This window comes from Staurois parvus, unplaced genomic scaffold (assembly GCF_062004578.1).
Source record: "Staurois parvus isolate SC_StPar_1 unplaced genomic scaffold, SC_StPar_1.0 ptg000106l, whole genome shotgun sequence".
Classification (NCBI taxonomy): domain Eukaryota; kingdom Metazoa; phylum Chordata; class Amphibia; order Anura; family Ranidae; genus Staurois; species Staurois parvus.
In genome coordinates, this window is record NW_028317902.1 from 3,313,427 (window position 1) to 3,335,756 (window position 22,330).

At 45.8% G+C, this 22,330-nt stretch overlaps 1 protein-coding gene across 1 annotated transcript in view; it reads left to right on the plus strand.

Moving 5' to 3' along the window:
• Positions 1-19,643: 19,643 nt before the first annotated feature.
• The window catches only part of TOR1AIP2 (torsin 1A interacting protein 2), a 38,965-nt gene continuing 36,278 nt past the window's right edge, over positions 19,644-22,330 (plus strand). The window contains exon 1 of the mRNA XM_089671489.1: positions 19,644-19,765. The gene's annotated coding sequence lies outside the window, so the exon portion shown is untranslated. The remainder of the gene's footprint in view (positions 19,766-22,330) is intronic.

Here is a 22,330-nt window from a genome sequence, read left to right on the forward strand (position 1 = left end):
TTCAGTAGTTCAGACTTGGCAACCATTTTTACTATTAAATTATTCTACATGTAAAGACAGTCTCACAGAGTTCATACATCTTCAATAACCTAAATCCTCAATGATATCAAGAACATTTCAAGATAACAAAAGTCCCTTCTGGCTGGTCAATTGAATTAGAAAGTTGGCCATTGGCTGCATACTCTCTCCCTGCTTTCTTTCCTGGTGCTGCCCATACCTGAATGATGCCAAGTCCTTTTAGCTTATAAGTCCATAGTCCTAGAAGCCTGAGTTGGGCTCCCATTGGAGGGTGTAGCACAGACTGAATAGATTTCATGACCATGACAGGTTCTCTCTTACATTCCCATCCTGGACAGCATCCAAGAGGCAGCTGTTCCCCCTCAAGGTCGCAGAGTATGAAGAATGACTCTTAAAATATTCTTAACCCATATTCATCACCTCTTGCAGTATTTTGCAGTGCCAACCAGGTATTAAAGTTTCAGAACACCAAACTAACTTTAATAACAAAACACATTAAAGTAGACACCTGCCTACAAGTGGTTGTCACTGTTACCCTGCTCAGAGCCTTTCCCCTGAAAATGGCCAGTTGTTCTGCACATACACTCTGCAGCCCCATTCTTTTCTCCTGGTAATCCGTAATCTGAGCGACCGCTTAAGGCTGCTATAAGTAGAGGTTTTCCCAAATGAATACACAGGGCTGAGGCATGGTAGAAAATGGCCATTTTCACTGGAAAGGATGAGGCCACACAGTAAAGAAGAGTGTAACAACTACACCCTGTTCCAAATTATTATGCAAATGATATTTTTCTCATTTACCTAAATAATTGATGTAAATAACAGTCAGCATAATTCTCATGTTATCAACTATTAAGAGTACAATTCAAATTTTATTGAACAAACCTAATTACAGTATTTTTTTAAACAAAAAAAACTTACAATGCACTGTTCCAAATTATTACGCAGTTTCAAAACACTTTATAGGTTGTAAAGAACTGAAAATTGTCATTTGGTGTGTTTGCAGCATATTTACTGAAATCAAAAGCTATTTCAATCAAACTTTTAACAACATTTTAACTTTTTAAACATTTTAACAGGTCACGTTACATTTTAACATAGGACCCCTTATTTGATAGCAGCTTCACAAGTCTTGCATCCATTGAACTTATGAGTTTTTGGAAAGTTTCTGCTTGAATTTGTTTGCAAGATGTCAGAATAGCCTCCCAGAGCTGCTGTTTGGATGTAAACTGCCTCCCACCCTCATAGATCTTTTGCTTGAGGATGCTCCAAAGGTTCTCAATAGGATTGAGATCAGGGGAGGATGGAGGCCACACCATGACTTTCTCTCCTTTTATCCCCATAACAGCCATTGATGCAGAGGTATTCTTTGCAGCATGAGATGGTGCATTGTTATGCATGAAGATGATTTTATTACGGAAAGCATAGTTCTTCTTTCTGTACCAGGGAAGAAAGTGGTCAGTCATAAACTCCACCTACTTTGCAGAGGTCATCTTTACACCTTCGGGGATCCTAAAGGGGCCAACCAGCTCTGTTCCCATGATTCCGGCCCAAAACATGACTCCACCACTGCCTTGCTGACGTCGCGGCCTTGTTGGAACAGCGTGGCCGTCCACCAACCATCCACTACTCCATCCATCTGGACCATCCAGGGTTGCACGGCACTCATCAGTGAACAGGACTGTTTGAAAATTAGTCTTCATGTATTCTTCAGCTCAATGCAGCTGTTTCTGCTTGTGAGCATTGGTTAGTGGTGGCCGAATAGAAGGTTTATGCACAGTTCCAAGACTCTGGAGGACTCTACACCTTGATGTCCATGGGACTCCAGAGGCACCAGCAGCTTCAAATATCTGTTTGCTGCTATGTAATGGTATTTTAGCAGCTGCTCTCTTGATCCGATGCATGGATCTGGCAGAAATCTTCCTCAATGTGCCTTTATCTGAACCCGTCTGTGCTCTGAATCAGCCACAAATCTCTTAATAGTGCGATGATCACGCTTAAGTTTTGGTGAAATATCTAATGTTTTCATACCTTGTCCAAGGCATTGAACTATTTCACTCTTTTCGGCAGCAGAGAGATCCTTTTTCTTCCCCATATTGCTCGAAAATGGTGCTCTGCTTAATAATGTGGAACACCCTCCTTTTAGTAGTTTTTCCTTAAATTGGGCTCATCGGCCAATCTAATTATCACAGGTGTCCAAGATTGTTTTCAGTGATCAAAAGAGCCCTGACACATAATGCCATCTGTGACTAAAAAACAAAATATTTAATCTTTGTGACCCTTAAATAGAATTTGCATAATAATTTGGAACAGGGTTTGTGGGCAGCACATGGAGGAAAGGGGGGACTAATTAGAGAAAAACCTATAGGTGAAGTTGTACTTAAAGTTGAACTAAGGGCAAAATGTTTTTTTTTTTTTTTTCATTGTCCAAGAGAGGAAGGTAGGGTTATAACCCCTTTTAGGTTTTGCCATCTGTGTCCCATTGGGGAGATTTTTGTTCACTTACTGTCCCATAGCCAAAACAGGAAGTGAGAGGAAATCACTATAAAGTGAGGAAATCCTGGATTGTCATCAGAACTAGCGTTCCTACTAGAAGATTTCCCCTCTATCCTTTTTGTGGAGACAACCCAACATTTGGGATTTTCTTTCACTTTTGGTGATAAGGAGATTTGCCCTCTCTTTTCATCATGTTTACCATTAACGGGTCACAGACTGCAATAAAGACCAGAAAGGGGTTCTAATCGCTCTCCACTCTATCCAAAACTAAAAAAAAATGTTTTGCCATTTTGTCTTCAGCTATGCTTTAAGGGTTTATGTCTGTCTGTGGGATTCTCCTATATATAATTTCTGGATAGAAGGATGGGGTTATACAGTATATTTATACAAGGGATAGGCAAATGTGCTATGAAATCAGGCCTCTTTAGGCTGCGCTCAAAGTTTAGTGTGATGTGGAATATGCTCAGCATTTCACTCATTTTGCCACACGGTGCTACAGTCTGTGTTATTGTTACAGTGGTTGCTTACTATATAATATATTTTTTCATAACTAAGCAATTCCCAATATAAGTCTGTTATTCATTCTAATACAGGGTGCAGGATCGCAGACTTGGCTTCCTCACTTATACTTTGGGCATCTTCACCAACAATAGCAAGTAATTAATAGCTGGAGCCACCAATGAGTCTTAAGCCTTGTACACACTATGAGAAAATTGTCTGATTTTCCACGAAGGTGGAGACCCTGATGTAACTGACAAAAGTATTAACTTGCATGAGAATTCGTGGCCTATGTAGGCAAACATTCTTTCTTGTGTATGATTTCTAGGTTCTACCTTCTTCCAGGTCGTTCTATGCTTCTGATCCTGCGCGTTTTTTTCAAATCCATACAATTACTATACACATTAAGGAAAAATCGGATGTTGCGTTCACGTACGATGAAAATTTTTTTTAGCTTGCCCCTTTTGTTTTTTTTAGTCCAAACAGAATAGGTGGTTGAAAGCACTGCACTAACGAACAGATAATTGACTGATCGTTCCCCCATATAGAAATTTCTGTACAATTTTCTTATGTGAACAGGGCTTTAGGCTCAATTTTACTCTAGCTTACAATGCAGATGTTTCACGGGCATATTTGAACCTTTAACACATGTCAAAACTGTGTTTAATTATAGCGCCCACTGTTTACATGGTCACGTTAGCGTCACATTGTGCCATGTCAAAATTGACCTGTTTGCCATTCTTTACCGCTCCCCAAATACTTCCATTGATCTCAATGTAAGCAAACGCACTGCAAACATGTCACAAACGCCCCTTTGGCAATTACAGCGCATTTGAGAAGCGTTTAGAGTTCATAGCCTAGATAATAATATAAAATATATTCAAAGACAAACCAACACAAAGGGCGCAACTGGCAAGTGTTTGTTAATGCACCTTTACGTATTAGGTGCGTTAATGGGTGCTCAAATTTCTTTGTAAGTCTAATTGAGCCCTTATAAATTTAAAACTCACAAAAGTTGGTCCAATGCTTCATCTGTCCCCTGCCACCTCTAAGACTGAGAACTGAGTGATCAAACACCTCTGAACACTTAGTTCTCGGTCTTCAGTAAGCAGAAAACCAGTGACTGAAGTCAAACTGAGAGTCTGCAGAATCCTGGCATTGCACATGGGATCTATTGATTGGGGGTGCAAAGCTTTTGTTATTATACAGGATTTATATAGTGCCAACAGTTTGCTCAGCGCTTTACAATATGAAGGGAGACAATACAGCAACAATACAGTTCAATACAAGAGGATTAAGCGCTTACAATCTTTACAGGCTGTAGTGTAAAAAAATAAATGCATATTTTTTTATCTGCAAAAAGATGTGCAGTTATTTATTTTTGAAATGTGAATTTATCCTTTAAAAGGATGGGAATGCAAAAGAAAAACAATCCTACATACTTGCCTCTTCTGCTGGCCAAGTGATCACATGACCGCAGATCGCTCAGTTCTTGGTCTTCAGTGAGCAGGGAGTGGTGGCTGTCAGTTACCAGCTCTCTGTTCTGCTCCTCCAGGACTCACTGGAGCTCCAGGCTGTGTAGAGGGCGGGAGCACTGGTTCAAGCTCTCAGTGGCATGCTGACAGGCTGAGCCAGCTGCTGGTTCAGGCATCTGCATGGATCATGACTTAAAAGTTGGGATGTCTCCAGAGCCTGGGCTAGCTGAATGACGTCCGCCAACAGATGACTTTAGCCTGCTTGTCAGCTGAATACAGGTCACGGTAGTGCAGAACTAAGTGCACTCCTGTGATCTGCAGGAGAAGTAGGGCCAAAAGAACTTTGACTATACTTCTCCTTTTTAAAGCGTAAGTCCACTATTGTGGGGAAAAAAAATAGCAAAAAAATACAGTGCATACAACTGTGACTCAAATCATATTGTAAAAATTACCTTTCCTTTTCAATCTGCAACATTGTAATTTTCTGTAAAATACAATGCAATTTTGGCTATCTTGAGGCGTTCTGCACACAGTGTACAGAACACCCCCAGAAACATAATTTCCTGCTTGTGTGATTGGCTTACTGGTTTTCCAAGACGTCTGCACTAAGATACTAACATACTAAATTGGATTTCAGGATGTCATTTTTGGTGAGATACTCCCAAAGGGAAATCACATCTAAATGGATACAGACCCTGCAATGTTCCTCATTAGAGCCCTGCAGGTGCAGCAGCTAAATGATATATATGAAGTCATTCCCATAGAGGTTCACTCTGCACATGGACACAGTCCAGCAAACAGCTATTTCTTCAGAATAACAGAAGGTAGGAATCTATAACAAAGTTTGTTAAAATTCTTGCAATGTACATTGATCACACAGAGGGGATTTTTTTTTATTTTAACGAAAGTGTTTACTTCTTAACCAGTCACGGATTGCACTATAGCCAAAAGATGGCTACAGTGCGGTCCTCTAGTTCTGGGAGGGCATCTATAGACGTCCTCCCAGAACCTCTCCCCCGGGGCATGCATTGGGTGTGCACTGTGATTGCCGTGTCCTGTGGACAGATCGAGGTAAAGGTCCAACCACAGAAGCTCTTTACTACAGTTGCAAGAAAAAGTATGTGAACCCCTTGGGATTACGTGGAGTTTTGCATGAATTGGGCATAAAATGTGATCTGAACGTCATCTAAGTCACAACAATAGAAGAACACAGTCTGCTGAACATAGTATTACACAAACATTAGATGTTGCCATGGTTTAATTGCACATAACATGTAAACATTCACAGTGCAGGGAGGAAAAAGTATGTGAGGCCCTAGCTTAATGACTTCTCCCAGAGCTAATTGGAGCCAGGAGTGAGCCAACCTTGACTCCAATCAGTGTGATGATATTGAATGTGTTGTTGACAGCTGTCCTGCCCTTAAACACACACCTGTTTTGGGTTTACTGGTTTCAAGAAGCACCGTCTGAACCATGCCTCGCAGAAAAGAGCTCTCAGAAGACCTACGATCAACAATTGTTGACTTGCATGAAGCTGGAAAGGGTTACAAAAGTATCTCCAAAAGCCTTGATGTTCATGTGTCCACGGTAAGACAGACTGTCTACAAATGGAGAAAGTTTAGCACTGTTGCTACTCTCCCTAGGCGTGGTCGTCCTGTAAAAATGACTGCAAGAGCACAGCGCAGAATGCTGCATGAGGTAAAGAAGAATCCCAGAGTGTCAGCTAAAGACCTACAGAAATCTCTGGCACATGCTAACATTTTTGTTGACACATCTACAATAAGGAAAACATTAAACAAGAATGGAGTGCATGGGAGGACACCACGGAGGAAGCCATTGCTGTCCAAAAAGAATATTGCAGCACGTTTGCAAAGTTTGCAAGTTTGCAAAAGAGCACCTGGATGTTCCACAGCACTACTGGCAAAATATACTGTGGACAGATGAAACCAAGATTGAGTTGTTTGGGAAGAACACACAATACTATGTGTGGAGAAGAAAAAGGCACAGCACACCAACATCAAAACCTCATCCCCACTGTAAAACATGGCGGAGGGAGCATCATGGTTTGGGGCTGCTTTGCTGCCTCAGGGCCTGGACGGATTGTTGTCATTGATGGGAAAATGAATTCCAGAATTTATCAAGACATTTTGCAGGAAAACGTACGATCATCTGTCTGCCAACTGAAGCTCCGCAGAGGATGGGTGATGCAACAGGACAAAGACCCCAAGCATACAAGTAATTCAACAAAACAATGGCTGCAACAGCACAGAATACGCCTTCTGGAGTGGCCCAGTCAGAGTCCTGACCTCAACCCGATTGAAATGCTGTGGCATGACCTTAAGAGAGCGATTCACACCAGACATCCCAAGAATATTGCTACACTGAAACAGTTTTGTGAAGAGGAGTGGTCCAAAATTACTCCAGATCGTTGTGCAGGTCTGATCTGCAACTACAGGAAACGTTTGGTTGAGGGTATTGCTGCCAAAGGAGGGTCAACCAGTTATTAAGTCCAAAGGTTCACATACTTTTTCCTCCCTGCACTGTGAATGTTTACATGTTATGTGCAATTAAACCATGACAACATCTAATGTTTGTGTAGTATTATGTTCAGCAGACTGTGTTCTCCTATTGTTGTGACTTAGATGACGTTCAGAGCACATTTTATGCCCAATTCATGCAAAACTCCACGTAATCCCAAGGGGTTCACATACTTTTTCTTGCAACTGTATGTGATCAGTTATGTCCAATCACATGTAAACAAATGGCAGTTAGCGGCATTTTCTTTTCTCATGTTGTCACTGTGTGTCATGGAAATTTTGTATTGTTGGTCGAACTTTAAATGTGTCATATATGAGTGTTATTCATATGTCTCTCGTGTGGCTTAATTAAAGCTCTGAAGGCTGCAATTGGGCCATGCGCATGTACAATGTATGTATTACAATACTCAGCTCGGTAATGGATGAGATGGCGGATCTGTGCTTATAGACCGGCGTGTATACCACCACGGCATTCGATGCGAATGCCGCTGGCAGTAGACCGCGGGCCTGTATCCACATATCAGCAGCATAGTACCACATGGACTTCATGCCGCAAGGCGCCAAGCAGTACGAACTCCACGTGTAGGCTTATGCATATCTTACAACCCATTACCAACTTGAAACTGTATCTTGGATGGATGTGTTTTAATAAAGATCGTACTGGGCCCATCCAGGTACAGACTGGTGTTTAGCTTAGGGAATGCTTGTACAAAGAATTTACATACCAATAGGAGCTAGTAGGACAGGAAATATGACCTCAGAAGGCTCATGGGGGGGAAGGGGAGGAAGTCTGCTGACCTCAGAAGGCTCATGGGGGAGGACCAGTGATAGATAATAGGAAAGACTATGCTCCAATCGGAATGTACATCCTGTGTATAGGCACTCCCCATTGCATTGTTCGGTGGGAGGGGATTGACTTTATTCATGTGGGGGGCATGTGTGTATTTGTAATAAAACCGAGGGCTGAGTCTGAAGCCGGCCCTTATGTGAATTGCAACACTAGCCTTAGAGTGTCGTGTGATGATTCTAGGGTAACGGAGCTCCAATTCCCCACATTTCAACAGAAGCTAACCAATTTGGATGGGCAGGAATCGTGTAATTTAGCTGCAGTCGTGGTAAGCGAGATTCGCACAGCTTTATGGGGGATTTCTGCGCATCCAACTGCGAGTACTCACGTTAAGGAGAAATTCGTTAAAGCGAATTTCCAAGACAGTTTGGCGAGCCTGGTGGATACTAACGCGTATTCTGGGATAGCTAACCCAGTACGAGGGGGGAATGAGCCATCATGAACTAGCAAAAAGTATGCCGGCACATTTCAGGTCTCTCTGCCATTGAGGATCGCTTTTTGCACGTTCGTGTGGCTGATTTCGCTCTCTGTTAGCTAACAAGAATTACCGCTTAGCAAGGACCTAGTTTTGTCCTAAAATCTTGATCTGTGGGTGAAAGACAAGGGTTTTCTCTGCTGAGAGCAGCAGAGGGGTGGGTTTGGTTGGCTGGATTTGGTCAAGTTTAAAAATCTTCCAACCAAAAATTAAACGGGTATATGTTTTAGTGGGTAAAAGTTGTTGCATAGTGTTAGGTAAGTATTTGTGGGTTGTAGGTACTGTGGTGATTGCTCTACCCCCCTCCACGTGAGGTAATTATTACAGTGCTGAAAGGTTTAGGTTAATTGTTAACTGTTGTAAGACCTTTGTGTGTATATAGTCTGTGCAGTGTTTTGTGGTACTACTGCTCCCAGCAAGCATGCAGCAGGGGGTCCTTTCTGTTACATGTGCATGTTAGTGTGATATGTTGGTGTTTTATGTCCGTTCTGTGATCGTGCCAAATTGTGTTGTATGTGTACTGTATATTGTTGTGTAATTGTCCAGTGTATGTTCTGTCCAAAAGTCTGTTTTATGTAAGAGGTTAGAGGCAATTTTGAGGCTAGTGTTCCCATGTGCTTCCCCTGTTGGTGGCCATTTTGTTGACTACCACATGTGCTTCCCCTGTTGGTGGCCATTTTGTTGACTACCACATGTGCTTTACCTGTTGGTGGCCATTTTGTTGACTACCACATGTGCAGTAATCTCTATGCAATGTGCATGAAGTTTCCTATATGCATTTGACCCATTTTGTGTTTTTATTCCAAATTTTTACAGTTTAAGTTGTTTGCTTTTAGCTTTAAATTTGCGTATTGCCAGCCAATTTAAAGTGTGTTAAGCGAGTTTTCCCTTCACGTGTTCCACATTTAGTGAGCGCGGTGAAGTCTGGGTTTTTGCACATAGATTTCTTGTATAGTGATTATGTTTTTCTTGTGTTTTTCCTGTTAAAAGTAGTTCCTTATTGTAAAGCGGGTTTGTTTTAAAGCTGCTGCGTTGCGTGTTTCGCATCCAGCAGACTTTTTGTGTAAACGGTTTTAGGTGGTTGCAGCGAAGATTGCCTGTGTAGCGCAGATCGTTTAGCGGCGCTGATAGGAGTGATTTTTGCGTCAGCAACAAGGTTACTTTTGGCGCAGTTTTTCCGTTTACCTCTGTGTAATTGTTTTACTGTGAAATGTCCCGTGTTTTTCATAAGGATCCACTTTGTCCTTTTTAACGGTTTTTCAGGTTGAAAAGGGGTTTTTCTGTGTGTATTAGGAAAGTTTTTTCTTTAAACAAATTTCCTAAAGGTCAGTTAGCAGGTTTTCGGGCAACCAGTGACCCCTAAGTAACATCCAAGAACCCCTCTTTTTGTTTTGACTTGTGTTAGCTACTGTGTGCAGGGAGAGAAGCCACTTTCATCATTGTGCGGTGTGGCCTGCCAAACACAGTGGGTGATGAGAACCACATAAATTACGCTGTGTGAGTGGGCGGTCCAGGGAAGTGTAACGCTTAGCCTGGTTACCACAAACACTTCGGGTGGTCAGGATCACATAAATTGCGCTGTGGGAGTGGGAGGTGTGCTCTCAGTCTGACCGCCACTTGATGCGCTTCGGGTGATCGATAAGAATCACATAAATTACGCTGTGCTGGGAAAGTGGTGGAATCAGGCCTCTCGGTAGGATCCCACCGAGTGCTCCAGGGGGTAAACAGGTACCCGGACGCGGGATATATACCAGTGACTAGTCACGATGGGCAGTAGTCAGTCCATGAAGAGAGAGGGGGAAACAGCCCTCTTCAGGGTAAGGACAGCTGCACAACTGATGAAGGTGAGTTTGGGGGGGAAGTCTACAGAACCCCTCAAAAGGTGGAATAAATGGTCGACGGGTACCAGATGGGAAATTCCCCGGGAAGGTACATTTGACGCATGGAGGTGGGAAAAATTCATCTCTGAATTTGGACCACGGATGCAGGCGTCAGAACTAGAGATCGCACAGCTATGGCTTCACAGGTCAATCCGATTAGAGAAGCAGGACATACATAAACTGGTGTCTGTCCGGAAGAACCAGGTGATGTATACCTGGCCTCCAGAGGGAATAAAACAGGAGGATCCGGTGTCAGAGGTGGAGGAAGCTCTTTCAGGGCTGACTCTACTAAGGCAGGCAGGATCAGGGTCTGCTGGGGTTCCCGAACAACCAACAGTGGCTGAGATAAGTATAACTGCACCTGTCTCTTCTGCTAGTGACGTCACTTTTGATGTACCTTTCGTGTCTTCTGTATCTATGCCTCAGCCTCTACCTCTACCTCTCCCTTCTCCCTGCTTCACCCCAGCTCCTTCTGTTTCCAACTATGAAGCCTACTCAACAACCGATTTGCAGACTATCTGTGAATCAAGGGGAATAGACACCCGGTTAAGAAACAGGGCGGATTGCATCAAAGCGCTACGAACCACTGATCAGACCCCTGCCCCCCAGCTATACCCTGATCTGAGGGACTCAAACCTGAAGGTGCAGTAAGCGAGGTGGTTAATCTAAGCCCACCGATGAAGCTGGGCCAGCCCTTGCACTCTTCCCGGACCGAAGCCTATCCAGTCAGGGTGCAGCAATTTGAAGGTCCTCCCAATGCACAGGGGGAACGGACTTTAGGGGAACGGGTAGTTTGGCATGTCCCCTTCACCCCGGCAGAGATCCGCACTATTCTGGCTGAGCTCCCGGACTATTGAGTCAATCCGAGAGGATTTGCTCGAATGTTTGGACAAAACCAGTTCAGCTATGGTATGAGCGGGTCAGATTGTGCGCAGATCCTGCGGGCAAAGGTGGGCATGGAAGTGGCCAGTACAGTGATTGCAGGGTGCTCTATAACCACTCATGAGGAGATGACTTCAGGGGGCAAAGAGTTCTGTACACAGCTAAAGGCAAAGCTTCCAGAAATGTATGGTGCTACCTCTACTACGGACATGATGAAGCTCACCCAGGGTCCTAATGAGGAAAGCGCCTGCTTCTGGCGCCGTCTCAAGCAGACGGCACTGGATGCGGATCTGGAAGTTGGACCTGATGCTCCAACTGAAGGGGTAAAGGTGACCGCGACGCACATTCTGTTGCGGGCCAAATTTTTGGAAGGCATCAATATTAAAATTCGGGAAAGGCTGGTTCTGGCCCGACCCGAATATAATGAGATGTCTATCCCTGCTATCCTTTCCACTCTTGCGGCAATAGAGAGGGAAATGGATAGAAGAAAACAGGACAAGGCCAAAGTTCTTATGTCCCAGACCCCACACGAAAAACCAAGGGATCTGGGTCACAGGAAGGATAGGCCCCCACCCAGGTGCTTCCAGTGCCACCAAACGGGGCACATGAGGAGGAGATGTCCCCAATTACCTAAAGGTCGGTGGCAGTTCATTCCTGATGAGTTCTCCGCCCCTGTGACCACCATGGTAAGTAACTCCTATGAATCCTCATAGGAAGTTGGCAAATCGGTGTCGGCCCAGATCCATCTTTTTCTCGAGGAATTAAAATATCCCCTCCCTTGCCTCATCGACACCGGTGCAGCCAGAACAGTCTTGCGAAAACAGGATATCCAAGGCAAGGTACCCTTCTCAGGGGAAAGCACACCGACGGTAGGTCTCACAGGTCAAACGGTGTCTCTACAGTCCACCAAACCACTCCATTGCAGGTTAGGTCTGCACACTGAGGCTGTCAGGTCAGTGCTGGTCTCAGATGACGTCCCCATCAATCTTTTGGGAGCGGACATCTTGTCAGACATTCAAGCTGTCATTGAGTTCACCCCATCGGGTGTTGTGGTGAGTAGTGCCCTGTCGGAAGAAAGACTGTGCACATTGTTGGCCCTACCTTATCTCACCGAGGCTACATATTGTCTGGAGTTGGACGTATTGGCTGAAGTTGACCCCAAAGTTTGGGCGGCAGATAAATATGATGTGGGTCTCTTGCCGGTACCTCCAACTACAGTCAACATCAGACCAGGAAGCGTATTACCACAACTACCACAATATCCTTTAAGTGTAGCTCAAATGGACAGCCTAAAAACCCAGATCGACCATTATCTACAGATAAAGGTCCTCACCCCAACCCAGTCGCCGTGTAACACACCATTATTCCCAGTAGCCAAAAAGACAGCACCGGGTCAACCGACCACCTACCGGCTGGTACATGACCTGAGAGCGGTAAACAAAATCATCATCAGTGATGCCCCTTTGGTGCCCAATCCACACACCCTGCTGGCAACCGTACCACCCAACGCAAAATTTTTTACCGTCATTGATCTGTCAAACATGTTTTTCTCGGTACCCCTGGATCCCCAGTGTCAGTACCTTTTTGCCTTCTCCTTCCAGGGCCGACAACTTACCTGGACCCGTCTCCCCCAGGGGGCGGTAACCAGTCCCTCGGAATACAGCTGCAAGCTGAAAATCGTGTTAGATCAGTGGACCCCAATGAATCCAGAGGTGGTGGTGTTACAGTATGTTGATGACTTGCTCCTCTGCTGTCCCACTAAAAAGGATTGTTATCAACATACTGTTTCATTACTCAACCATCTGGCGTCAACGGGCAACAAGGCCAGCAAGGAGAAATTACAACTCTGCCAGGAGAAAGTCATCTTCTTGGGGCATTGTATTTCTCAGGGCACCAGGCACCTAACAACCCAAAGAGTGCAGACATTGCAAGACCTAAAGAGACCCAAAAACCACCATCAGCTGAGAGCCGTCCTCGGCCTTATCAACTACTGCAGAGATTGGGTCCCCAATATCTCGGGCAAACTTGGTCCCCTGTATGAGCTGACATCCAAAACACCATTTCAAATGTCAGATGACGACTGGTCAACTCTTCAAGATTTGACTCAGGAACTCTCAATAGCACCAGCCCTAGGTCTACCCAACTATGACCTACCTTTCTACCTTTTCTGTCACGAAAGTCAGGGCCATGCAACCGGAGTACTAACCCAACTTCACGGAACCAAGTACCGCCCCATCATGTACCTATCGACCGCTCTGGACCCAGTCATCAAAGGGTCCCCGGGTTGTGTGAGGGCAGTGGCTGCTTGTGCTGTCCTTGTCCAAAAAGTGGGTGACATCGTCTTGGATTCACCCCTCACACTCTACACTCCGCACTCGGTGCAAGAGATCCTAAACCAGGTCCAAACTAAACATCTCTCTGCAGCAAGATTGACCAAATACGAGGTAGCCCTCCTAACTCCTACTAACCTCTCTATCAAACGATGCACTATTCTTAACCCAGCTTCTCTTCTTCCTGTGTTGGAAGACGAGAAGGGGGGGGAGGACAACAAAGACAGTGCTAAATCTTGCAACCCGACTAACAATACCAACACCTCTTCTACTAACATGCCTTCTTTGTCCACTACTAACCTCTCTTCCAAGGACACAACTGCATTTCTTTGATGGAACTGGAGTCAGCGGCGATCAGCCCAGTGAAGGAAACGCCACTACCGGAAGCGAAAAATCTTTTTGTCGATGGGTCCAGGTACTACACCCAAGACGGTAAGCCACACACTGGTTACGCGGTCACGACTGAAAGTGATGTTGTGGAAAAGGGCTCTCTGAACGCACATATGTCAGCTCAGGAAGCTGAGCTGTGGGCACTGGCCAGGGCATGTGAGTTACATGAAGGTCAGAGGATTAATGTTTATACGGATTCGAGGTACGCGTTTGGTATTGCACATGACTTTGGTCCCATCTGGAAAGCGAGGGGATTTCTCACAAGTTCAGGTAAACCGGTGAAGCATGCAGAACTGATTGACAGGTTGTTCATTGCTTTCGGCCTGCCACGGGAGATTGCTGTTCTTAAGGTGAAGGCTCATACCACTGAGACTAGTGTGGAGGCATGTGGAAACGCTTTGGCAGATCGGTCCGCAAAGGCCGGTGCACTGGTTCAGGAAAGGGGGGTTCTGATGCTGGCCATCCCCTCAGAGGTTTCGTTAGACGAGTTTAAAAAACTGCAATCGCAGGCGGGTTTGCAGGAGAAGGCTAGATGGACAGCAGCAGGAGCCTCCCAAGGGTCGAATGACATTTGGTGCCTGAACAAAAGATGGTGTTTGCCAAAGTCCCTTTTCCCCATGATGGCCCACTTGGCTCACTACCCTGGGCAACAATCTAAGACGGCTATGTGTGCGTTGGTAGACGAGCATTGGATTGCACCTGGGTTCAGTACTGCTGCAGCTACCTTTGCAGCTTCTTGCCTAGTTTGTGCCCTACACAACCCTGGCAGAACGGTAGTAATACCCCAAAGGCACTCACCAAAACCTGAACGCCCCTTCCAACGCATCCAGATCGATTACATCTCGTTACCAAAGAGTGGGCCGTACGAATACGCCTTGGTCTGTGTAGATATGTTTTCAGGCTGGCCTGAAGCGTGGCCCGTCACATGTGCCAACGCTAGTACCACGGCGAAGAAAATCCTGTCTGAGGTTTTGTGCCGCTGGGGTCTACCTGAAACCATCGAGTCCGATAGGGGGTCACACTTCACTGGACAGATCTTTGCAGAGGTATGTAAAGCCCTTCACATCAACCAAGGGCTACACACCCCGTATCACCCCGAGAGTAGCGGTAAGGTTGAACGTCTCAACGGAATCCTTAAAAAGAGGATCTCCAAAATCATGGCCGATACCAAAAAACCTTGGCCTGAGTGTCTCCCCATTGCCCTCTATTCCATCCGGAATGCCCCTCGGCAACCACATGGGCTGTCACACTACGAGGTGTTGTTTGGGGGACCTCCCAAAACAGGGTTGTACTTTCCTCAACAGTTGTCGTCTTTGCATTCACAGCTTACAGGTTATGTGCAATCTCTGCAACGGGAGCTGCAGAAGATACACCATCGGGTTCGCGAATCGCTCCCCGATCCAAATGCAATAACAGGTGTTCTTTCTATTGAGCCAGGTGATTGGGTCGTCCTAAAGAAACATCAAAGAACCGGACTCGAGCCACGGTTCACCGGACCATACCAAGTCCAGCTGACGACACCTACCTCACTCAAGCTCGAGGGACGAGACAACTGGGTGCACGCAAGCCACTGCAAGAAGCTTTTCAGCTACACCAGAGAATGAGGGGTGTCATTTTCCTTTTTCTTTTTGTTTGTATGTCTTACATGTGTGTGAACGGAGGAAAAGACGGCAGATACCCCAACCTTTTATTTAAAATGCATCTGCGGTTAGCCAGAACCGCCAACAAAACCAACTGTTGGGTATGCTCTAAGCCCCCACCCAGTCATCACATGTCTGCAATGGCCACTGTTCATGCCCTATATGACATCCGCGTCGGCATGAAAAAGCAAGGGACCCCTGGTCAGCCCCCACGTAGACATTTGTCGGTAGAACTTAATGACACATTTTTAGCAGGTAGCATCAGTTTTAGCACCAATATTAGCTCTAGCTCCTGTAGGACCCTCGTCAGTCCATTATGGGTAACTGGACAGCTAGGCAGCCCTCAGGTGTGCTTTAACATCAGCTTTGGCACAGGTAACAAGTTTGTTGGGACTACCACCTGTGAGGGAGGTATAACTGTCAATCTGACTAACCAGACTTCCCTTCTGAGTAACCACACTGACCGACCAGACCACGTGTGTTGGAAGGACGGATGTGATGTGCAGACTGAGGGAGCAATCCCCCAGTCTGTGCAACTGTTGCTCAGTGCCAGAGGCCGAACGAGGAACTCCTCCTGCTCTGCTCTGACAGGTCCATACTATTTTCTGTGTGGTTCGGCAGCCTATAGAACATTTCCCCAGAACGCGAAAGGTTCGTGTGCCCTCATAAAGCTAGTCCCCGCATCCTATGTAGTGATGGATCATGAAGAGTTGATGGTCCACAAGAAGGTAAGGATGGCAGGGAGAGTTCGCAGGGAGCTGTTCTCTGAGGGCGACCAAGCATGGGCTTGGTTCCCCTCATGGACAGGTTGGGGAATAGAACTTATGAAGCGCCTGAACAATTTTTCTGTCATCGTGGATAGTATGTTTAACGAGACCGTAGAGGCTGTCAGAGAAATTGCCCAAGAACAACGGCAGATGGGAATTTTAGTGCTTCAGGAGAAGATGGCCCTTGATTATCTTTTAGCCGCCAAAGGGGGGTTCTGTGAGTTCATCGGAGAGGATTGTTGTACTTGGATAGAAGACACCGATGACAAGGTCCAGGCCCATATGGACAAAGTTAGTGAACTACAGGGAAAAGCTAGAGCTATAGCTAGTGAGGGTTGGAATCCGTTCAAGGGTTTGGGAGGATTGGGAGATTTCCTGTTCTCCATCGGATCTTGGTTGAAGGAAGTGGGAGTGTATGTCCTGATGCTTCTCTTTTTCCTCTGCCTCTTATATGCCGCGGTGAGATGTTCCTGTTGCCTCATCAACCGTGTAAACCAAGCTCGGGCAAACGACCACATCTCCATGCCCGCTCCTGGGATCCCACTCCAACCACTGATCGGAGGAAGACTTCACCAACCAACCACCTTCTCTGCAGATTATGTCCTGGCTTCCCTCTAATTTATCTCTCTGAAGACCACATTCTCCAAGACCTCCAAGCAAGCTTCAAGCCTCATCATGGTTTGTGTCTGCGATTTGGAAAACTGTCTGGGTCGAGACCAGCCTTGTGTGGCCCCGTCTGCAGGGGCAATTTGAGAATCTGCTGCTGGATCTCCCCAGACCACCGTGGGATCACAAGCCTTATTCATACCACAAGTCTGTTTGTGGTTTTTGCAAGAGCCTTCCTGTAGTGAAGGTTCCAACGCTCTTGAGGATCATCGCTTCAATCAAGCCTGTTTGCGTCGAGTTTGCGTCGGGTCTTGTTGTTTCAGGTACCCCGTGGAGCTTTATTCTCAGGGACAACTACAGGAACTCTGGTCTAAGACCAACTCTTTGAGGTTTTGAGACTACACCCATCAAGCTGAAGAAGATCAAGAAGGGACACGAGGAGAATATGATAAAACAGGAGGGAATGTCATGGAAATTTTGTATTGTTGGTCGAACTTTAAATGTGTCATATATGAGTGTTATTCATATGTCTCTCGTGTGGCTTAATTAAAGCTCTGAAGGCTGCAATTGGGCCATGCGCATGTACAATGTATGTATTACAGTACTCAGCTCGGTAATGGATGAGATGGCGGATCTGCGCTTATAGACCGGCGTGTATACCACCACGGCATTCGATGCGAATGCCGCTGGCAGTAGACCGCGGGCCTGTATCCACATATCAGCAGCATAGTACCACATGGACTTCATGCCACAAGGCGCCAAGCAGTACGAACTCCGCGTGTAGGCTTATGCATATCTTACAACCCATTACCAACTTGAAGCTGTATCTTGGATGGATGTGTTTTAATAAAGATCGTACTGGGCCCATCCAGGTACAGACTGGTGTTTAGCTTAGGGAATGCTTGTACAAAGAATTTACATACCAATAGGAGCTAGTAGGACAGGAAATATGACCTCAGAAGGCTCATGGGGGGGAAGGGGAGGAAGTCTGCTGACCTCAGAAGGCTCATGGGGGAGGACCAGTGATAGATAATAGGAAAGACTATGCTCCAATCGGAATGTACATCCTGTGTATAGGCACTCCCCATTGCATTGTTCGGTTGGAGGGGATTGACTTTATTCATGTGGGGGGCATGTGTGTATTTGTAATAAAACCGGGGGCTGAGTCTGAAGCCGGCCCTTATGTGAATTGCAACACTAGCCTTAGAGTGTCGTGTGATGATTCTAGGGTAACGGAGCTCCAATTCCCCACATTTCAACAGAAGCTAACCAATTTGGATGGGCAGGAATCGTGTAATTTAGCTGCAGTCGTGGTAAGCGAGATTCGCACAGCTTTATGGGGGATTTCTTGCGCATCCAACTGCGAGTACTCACGGTAAGGAGAAATTTGTTAAAGCAAATTTCCAAGACATGTGTGAGGAAAGGTAAGCCAATAACTGGCAATCCTATGACAGCACCCATCAGTGTAGCTTACCAGTGCACATCAGCAGGGCCGTGGATAAGGGGGTACCACCAGTCCTACTGTACGGAGCTAACCCAGGCAGCTGGGTGAATGGGATGTGGGCAGGGAGGGTGATCGGCAAAGCAAGGGGGGGGGAGGCAATTACTGGAACGGATCCCCTGTATTTCTCTCTCCAGCAGCTAAAAGCTGGCTTCTTCTCCTCTCCCTGCTGCTGGCTTTTTGCTTCTCTGGAGAGAGCCATACAGGGGATCCATTCCAGTAATTATCCACTTCCGCACCCATCACCCTCCCTGCTGACCAGGACCCCCTGTGTGCTCCTCCCCCACATTGCTGCCAGCTTCCATCCTCCCCTTTCCACTGACAGCTGCAAGCACAAAGAAAAGGATCCTTCAGGATGGATAGGTGGGGAGAAATCCGGTAAATATGTCACGTTTACCAGCCCCTTCCTCTCCTAAATGAACAAAATGAGTGATCAGTACTGATCACTCACTGTGTTCATTCGTAACTGAACCACAGTAAACTGTTTTTTTTTTGGAGGGGGGGCATCAGAGAATAGGGGGCCCCATACAACCAACCTAAAAGCATATCTCCCTACCTCAGTGAAGAAGATAAATTACTTGTTTATAAAATTTTATAACAGAAATGAAGATGCACTTTTTTTTTGTAAATTTCGTTTTTTTCATTTGTTTAGCAAAAATTAAAAAAAAACCCAGTGGTGATCATATGCCAAAATAAAGCATTATGTCTCAAAAATTATAACGATTTCACATGGGTACAGTGTTGCATGACTGCGCAATAGTCAAAATGTGACTGCGCTGAAAGCTAAAAATTGTCCTGGGCAGGCAGGGGTGGAAGTGCCGGTGCAGTATGTTATATTAACTCACAAATAATAAGAAAAAGGTGTAAGTTAGCTAAAATAAATTCAATTTTTGAATTAAATGTTTATTATTAAACAAATGAGCGCATTTATAACTTGGAATTTGGCATTTTAAAGAATTTGGCGCTTTAAAGAATCGATCCTCCAAATAATTCATAACTTTCAATAATTAAAATCTGTTAACACTCTTACGTATATATTAATAGATAAAGCAGATTAATTTAAACTCTTACTTTCAACTTTTATGTCATTTAGCTTCTTCAAAACTAGGGGAGTTATTACATATATAAAAATGGCTGGGGAATTATTATTATTATTCGGGAGTTAATATAACATACTACCCCGGTACTGAAGTGGTTAATAGTTTGGTTCACACAGTAGCGAGGCTCCTAATAGTCACCTGTAGGTGGCAGTGTTCTCTCCGCTGTACCCGCCCTGCATTCTCTGCTTTGGGCGGAACGTCTTGTGAGGGGTCAGGTTTCCGGGGGAAGGTTTACTGTGGTACACGGGAAGGGGAGCAGTGCCAGTAGTTTCAGCCAGTGGTGTCAGAAGTGTTTGAGGAGCAGAGCTCTCCCCTGTACAGCTGAGGTGAGTCTCCCGTCTTCATGTCTTGTGCTTGTCAGTGGGAGATATTGGGGGGAGAAACCCACTGCAGGTCTATAGAAGGTGTATTGTAATGGGGGGGAAGGAGCTTTCAGTTTCGTTTCTTCGCTTCTGTCCTTTTCTAAATCTGCCCAAGGAGACAAGGAAGGGGATCGATTTATTAAAGGAGTTGTCTGATTCCTGTGCTTAGGAATTGAGGGTTCACTTGTCCTATTTCATTTCTTTGTTTACATTTCCCTCACACATGACTGTATTCTTAACCGCTTCCCCACCGCCCTGTAGTAGAACTACTGCTACAGTGCGGCTGGGCTGCGCACAATCACATATTTATACATGGTTTGCATTTCTGGGTAGGGGGCACGTGCCACCCTGCCTGCGCCACTGTTGGCGGCTTCGGATGTCAGTCCGATCACCCGCCGATCGCTGAGTAAAACTGACAGGGGACTCAGATTTCTCTCCTGTCAGCAACAGCATGCTGCTATGTATTGCTCTGCACAGCATGGAAATACACAGCAGCATGTTTCTCTAGTAAAACAAACATAGTTGACCCTTTCATCGCCCCAGTGTCATTCGTACAGTGTCAGTGCTTTTTATTAGCAGTGATCACTGTATTTGTGTTACTGGGGATGTCAGTGGCAGTTAGTCCCCCCCCCCCCCCGGTGTCAGAATGCCCTCTGCAGTCCCACTATAAGTCGCTGATTGCTGCCATTACTATTATAAAAAACATAAAATTTCCTTGATAGCCCCTGCGTGGGTGTGTTTTATTGCCTCTGTTTTATACTGTTTAAAAAATTAATAAAAACCATTGAAATAGAAAAAACATACATTTTCCAGTATCTATACCGCCATTTGTAGATGCTATAACTTTCACATAAACCAATTAATTTACATATTGGGATTTTTTTTTTAGCAAGGACATGTAGCAGAATACACTTTGACCTACATTTATGAAGAAACTTGATTTTTTAAAAAAAATGTTACTGGATATGTTTTCAAACATATACCGTATTTTCCGGCGTATAAGACGACCCCCTACTTTTCCTGCTAAAATGTAGTGTTTGGGCTATACTCGCCGTATAAGACTACCCCTCTTCCAATGCACACCAGTGGGAGGAATAGTGCCCCATCATTGGTGTCAGTGGAAGGAATAGTGCCTCGTCATTGGTGTCAGTGGAAGGAATAGTGCCTCGTCATTGGTGTCAGTGGGAGGAATAGTGCCTCATCATTGGTGTCAGTGGGAGGAATAGTGCCTCATCATTGTATTAGTGGGAGGAATAGTGCCCCAACTTTGGTATTAGTGGGAGGAATAGTGCCCCATCATTGGTGTCAGAGCGACGATTCGTGCCCCATCATTGGTGTCAGTGGGAGGAATTGCACCCCATCATTGGTGTCAGTGGGAGGAATAGCACCCCATCATTGGTGTCAGTGGGAGTAATAGCTCCCCATCATTGGTGTCAGTGGGAGGAATAGCACCCCATCATTGGTGTCAGTGAGAGGAATCATGCCCCATCATTGGTATCAGTGGCAGGAATCGTGCCCCATCATTAGTATCAGTGGGAGGAATAGTGCCCCATCTTTGGTGTCAGTGGGGGGAATCGTGCCCCATCATTGGTATCAGTGGCAGGAATAGTGCCCCATCATTAGTATCAGTGGGGGGAATAGTGCCCCATCATTGGTGTCAGTGGGAGGAATAGTGTCCCATCATTGGTGTCAGTGGGGGGTGGAATAGTGTCCCATCATTGGTGTCAGTGGGGGGTGGAATAGTGCCCCATCATTGGTGTCAGTGGGGGGTGGAATAGTGCCCCATCATTGGTGTCAGTGGGGGGTGGAATAGTGCCCCATCATTGGTGTCAGTGGGGGGGGGAGGTATAGTGCCCCATCGTTGGTGTCAGTGGGAGGAATAATGCCCCATGATTAGTATCGGTGACACCAATGATGGGGCACTATTCCTCCCACTGACACCAATTACACTTGCTGACCGATGTTCTAGTATGGTGCTGCTGCAGCCAGCATATGTGGTTGCAGCAGCACCTCTACACTGCACACTTACCGGCCGCTCCTTCACTCGATTTTCGCGGGGCCGCTTGGCTCCACCCCCTCGCCGGTGATTGGCCGCCTGTGTGCCTTTCCTGAGCTACAGTTCTGGCAGCCAATCACCGGTGAGGAGGCGTAGCTGAGCAGCCTCGCGAACATCCAGTGGCCGAACTGAAGGAGCAGCCGCGCTTCCTGGACCGGATCGTCGTGGGACCGGATCCAGGTAAGAAACAGCAGCCCCTGCCCACCCCTGTACTTAGTGTCCCTTCCGTTGGAAGGAGGGGGGGCGGCAGGACACCGCGCTGCCCCCCTAAAAAGTGTCAGTATGCCGTATACTGGCGTATAAGACGACCCCCGACTTTTGAGAGGATTTTCAAGGGGTAAAAAGTCGTCTTATACGCCGGAAAATACGGTATATACATTTTTCAAAATTGTCGGGCTTTTTTGTTTGTACCTTAAAAAAAAATGTAAAACACACAGGTGATCAAATGCCTCCAAAAGAAAGTTCTACTTGTG